Raw genomic sequence first — 5,177 nt, 5'->3', positions numbered from 1 at the left:
AAAGTTTTTAGCTCCATGTGTCTTGCCTGGAGGGTGCCAAGATATTTGCAAGTTTCAGCTTCATCCACTGTTATAATCTAACCTCAGTATTCAAGCTTAAAGCCTTTATTTTCGACCTATCCTTGTAATACATTAAGAATTTCATATTTATCAAGGCCAAATTAATCTTAATATCACTAGAGAAAAATTCTATGAAATATAGTAACTATTAAATGTGATTTTTTTTTCTTGGAGCCATTTCAGAAAGATTATAATAAATTTAAGGTAAGGCATAATCATAATGGGTTAAACTGTCTCTTAAAAATGCCAAATTTTATATAATCATCATTGTTCACCTCATTCTTCTGATCTTTTTTGATAGAGTTAAGATGGAAACAATGCTCAGATAAGTCACTATCCTGCCATTATTCTTCTATATTAAATGTTCTGTAGTCTTTGTACTTCTTTTTATAATTGAATGAAAATATGGGGACAGAAACTGATCTTTTGTAAGTTCAATGAGAGCACCTTTGCATCAACTCCAATAACAGACAGGAGGAAGAAAATTAATTAATTGGTGTTCTGTTTATTTTGTTTCTTTTCCTTTGTATTTTTTCTCATATGTTTACACAGCTATGTATCATAACCAGTCTCTATCAACAAAGCTCAATAATAATATTAATTGCAACTCACATTTATATAGCACTTGGAAGACACAAATCACCTTACACACATTATCTCTTCTCAACAGCCCAGTAGAGTAGGTAGTGCAAATATTATTAACCTAAACTAGGCTGATGAGAATGATAAATTAAGATGTATGATTCTGGGCAAGTCCTTGGGCACTTTGAGCCTCAGTTTTCTAATCTGAAAAATGAGATAATCATACTCACGCTACCTACTTCCCGTGTTGTGAGCATAGAATTTTATAAACCTTAAAATAGCATATAAAGGTTTTAAGTAAAGTGAGTTGTCCCAGTTCGCATAATTAGTGAGAGAGAGAGTTAAAAAATGAACCTAGATCTCCTACCACCCTCTCCCATGCTCTCTCCATTGTATCACAATGTCTCATCTAGCTGGGAAAGATTCTGTGTAGGCCAATCCCTAGAGGGTGTCTGCAAGAGACATTTGTTATTGGAAGAAGATTTTTTCAATGTAAGGTTAGGACCCTCCACCCTTCACAAAACCAACATGTTATTAGTAGGAAATAAAGTAAATAAGTTAAATAAAGTAAATAAGTTAAATGAGTTAAGAAATAAAAATTCATAGAGAATGAACAACTTATATAAGTATGCATAAACACACATTATTTACATATATGTATATATGTACAAACACATACACATATGCATGGTATATATGCCATACCATGTAAATGCTTGTGTACATGCATTAAAATAAAAATATATGTATATAAATATATATACATCTATATGCATATATGGAAATATATATATATATATGCTTTGCATATACTACATGCTTTATATATATATTTCTTATATTGAATGTGGCCTATATGGTCATTCATACACATACACTAATTATAATGTTTTGTGCACTCAGATGACACATTCAGTGAGGTAGGTGAATTTACAGTAAAAAAAAAAGCTTGGAAGGAAAGAGATTGACATGGTGAACGTCACATTCTCACAATTTCACAAATGCTATTGTGAATATTTACTCTTCTCTAAAACTCTTGCTTTTTTAGGTAGCAGAATGAAGTACCTGTCTTATAATTAATCCCTCATGTACTACAAGCAATTTAATGTCAAAATAATCAAAAGTCACTTTTTCTTTTCCTTTTGTAAGAATATAACAAACATTGTTATTTAGCAGCTGCAAACACCAGATATCTTTTCAAGACTGAATAGTTTGTCTTATCCTCAAATTCCATTTCTTACAGAAATTAAAAATAATTACTATTTTAATACTAGCAAGGAGATTACAGCAATATATCACAAAGATCATACATTATGACCAGGTGGAATATATACCAGGAATGCAGAGAAGGTTCAATATTAGGAAAACTATCAGCATAATCAACTATATCCCTAAGGAAGAACAACAAAAATCATATTATTTTATCAATAGACACAGAAAAAGCCTTTGACAAAATACAACTCTCATTCCTATTTTTAAAAAGTTAGAAAGCATAGGAATAAATGTGGCTTTCCTTAAAATGATTAGTAGTATCTGTCTAAAACCCTCAACAGACATTATCTCTAGTGAGGATAAGCTAGAATCCTTCTGAATAAGATCAGGGATGAAGCAAAGATGCCCATTATCACCACTAATTTCAATATTGTATTGAAAATTGTAACTGTAGCAGTAAGAGAAGAAAAAGAAGTTGAATGAATGAGTAAATGAGCAATGAGTAAACAAAACTATTGATCTTTGCAGGTGGTATAAGGGTATACTTAAGAGGTATACTTAAAGGTATACTTAAAGAATCCTAGAAAATCAACTAAAAAACTAGTTAACTAATGTTAGCAAAGTTGAAGGATATAAAATAAACTCACATGAATCATAAGCACTTTTATATATGACCAACAAGTCCAGCAGCAAGAGATAGAAATAGAAATTTCATTTAAAATAATTATAGACAATATTAAAAATACTTGAGAGTCTACCTGCCTAGAAAAACCAAGGAACTTTATGAAGACAATAAAAAAACACTTTTCACGCAAATAAAGTCAGATCTAAACAATCGGAGAATCAAGGGGGAAAATGCGAAGAAACATAGCCTAATAGTTCCAGAAGTCAAACTGTACTACAAAGCAGTAATCATCAGAACCATATGGTACTGTCTAACAAATAGAGTGGTGGATCAATGGAATAGATTAGACACACAATATACAGTAACAAATGACCATAGTAATCTAGTGTTTAATAAATCTGAAGATCCAAGCTTTTGGAACAAGTAGTCACTATTCTACAAAAACTTCTGGGAAAAGTGGAAAGCAGTTTGGCAGAAACTACATACAGATAAACATCTGATAACATATACCAAAATAAAGCCAAAAAGGGTACATAATTTAGACATAAAGAGTGATACCATAAACAAATTAGGGGTGCATAGGATAGTTTACCTGTCAGATCTATGGATAAGAGAATAATTCATGACCAAAAAAGAGATAGAGAGCAAGACAGGATGTAAAATTGATACTTTTGGTTATATTAAATTAAAAAGGTTTCACACAAACAAAATCAATGCAGCCAAGATTAGAAGGAAAGCAGAAACTGGGGGGGGGGGAGAATTTTTTACAGCAAGTGTCTCTGATAAATGCCTCATTCCTCAAATACATAGAGAACTGAGTCTCTAATAATGGCCTCATTTCACAAATACATAGTGAAATGAATTAAATTTATAAGAATGCAAATCATTTCCCAATTGAGAAATGGTCAAAGCATATGAACAGGCAATTTTCAGGCAAAGAAATCAAAGCTATCTATAGTCATATGAAAAAAAAAGCTCTAAATCATTTTTGATTAGAGAAATGAAAACTAAAACAATTCTGAGGTACCACCTCATACACCTACCACATTGCTAATATGACAGAAAAGGAAAAGGAGAAATATTGGAGGGGATGTGGAAAAATTGGGACACAAATGTTGATGTGACCAATATGACCTTCTTGTTGATGGCTGCTTCCATCTATTTCCATGACAAGAACTCTGATGCTGCTCTGCATACATTGCACCAGGGGGAGAGCTTGGAGTGCATGGTCATGAATGTGCAGATACTCCTGAAGCTGGAGAGATTGGACCTAGCCCACAAGGAACTAAAAAAGATGCAGGAGCAAGATGAGGGCACCACTCTGACGCAGCTGGCCACTGCCTGGGTCAATCTGGCCATGAGTGGTGAGAAGCTGCAGGATGCCTATTACATCTTCCGGGAGATGGCTAAGTGCTCCTCCACCCTGTTCCTACTCAATGGCCAAGCTGCCTGCTATACGGCCCAGGGCAAATGGGAGGATGCAGAGGGAGTTCTCCAAGAGGCACTTGACACGAACAGCAGCCACTGAGAGACCCTCATCAATTTCATCGTCTAGTCCTAGCACCTGGGGAAGCCCGAGGAGTTCATGAACAGATACTTGTCACAACTGAAAGATGCAAAGAGTACCAGAGCAAGGAAAATTATTTTGACTGACTGGCTCTGCAGTATGCTCCGAGTGCATGAGAAGGGCCATGGGGTTTGTGGAAGGCACTGGACTCTCTTCCCCAAGAAAGGAAGAAAACCCCCTCACCTGGCCACCCTTCCCAAAGCAAAGCATTTGTCTTTTCATGCAGGACCATTAATTTCGGGGCCAATGGGATGCCCTTTCTTGCAGGTTCTCCCCAGCCTCCTTCAGGAGGCTTCTTGCCCTCAGCTCCTTCTGAGGCCTCTGGCTCCTGCCCACAGCTCTTTTTTCAATAAAAGCTCTTCAGTAAAAAAAAAAATGATGGTTTTGTGAACTGATCCAACCATTCTGGAGAGCAATTTGGAATTATGCCCAAAGGGCCATAAAATTGTGCATAAACTTAGGCCCAGTGATACCACTACTAGGTCCATATCCCAAGGAGATTTTTTAAAAAAGGAAAAGGGACTGTATGTACAAAACATTTATAACAGTTTTTTTTGTGGTGGCAAAGAATTGGAAATAGTGGGAATGCCCATCAATTGGGGAATAGCTGAACAAGTTGTGGTATATGATTATGATGAAATATTATTGTGCTGTAAGGAATGATGAGCAAAATGCTTTCAGAAAAACCTGGAAAGACTTATAGATGTGATGCAAAGTGAAGTGAACAGAACCAAGAGAATATTGTACACAGTAAGAGCAATATTGTACAATAATCAGCTGTGAATGACTTAGCTCTTCTCAGCAATACAATGATCCAAGACAATTCCAAATGATTTATGATGAAAAATGCTATCCACCTCCAGAGAAAGAACTGATGAGGTCTGAATGCAGATCAAAGCACACTTTTTTAAACTTTATTTTTCTTCGTATTTTTTTGGCCTGTATTTTTTTTTACAACATGACTAATGTGGAAATATTTTTTACATAACTATAACCTAAATCAAATTGCTTGCCTTCTCATTTAGGGGGGAAAGGAAGGCAAGAGGGAGAGAATTTGGAACTCAAAATTAAAGAAAAAACTAATGTTAAAATTGCTTTTATGTGTAATTGGAAAAAAATAAAATATTTGAA

At 34.8% G+C, this 5,177-nt stretch overlaps 1 pseudogene; it reads left to right on the top strand.

Annotated features, from left to right (window-relative positions):
- The first annotated feature begins 3,569 nt into the window (after nucleotides 1-3,569).
- LOC114036009 lies at nucleotides 3,570-4,162 on the top strand (annotated as a pseudogene).
- The last annotated feature ends 1,015 nt before the right edge of the window (nucleotides 4,163-5,177 follow it).

This window comes from Vombatus ursinus, unplaced genomic scaffold (genome assembly GCF_900497805.2).
Source record: "Vombatus ursinus unplaced genomic scaffold, bare-nosed wombat genome assembly UNPS02009573.1, whole genome shotgun sequence".
Classification (NCBI taxonomy): domain Eukaryota; kingdom Metazoa; phylum Chordata; class Mammalia; order Diprotodontia; family Vombatidae; genus Vombatus; species Vombatus ursinus.
Note: the sequence above shows the minus strand (reverse complement) of the source record. Positions and strands in the feature narration are given on the sequence as shown.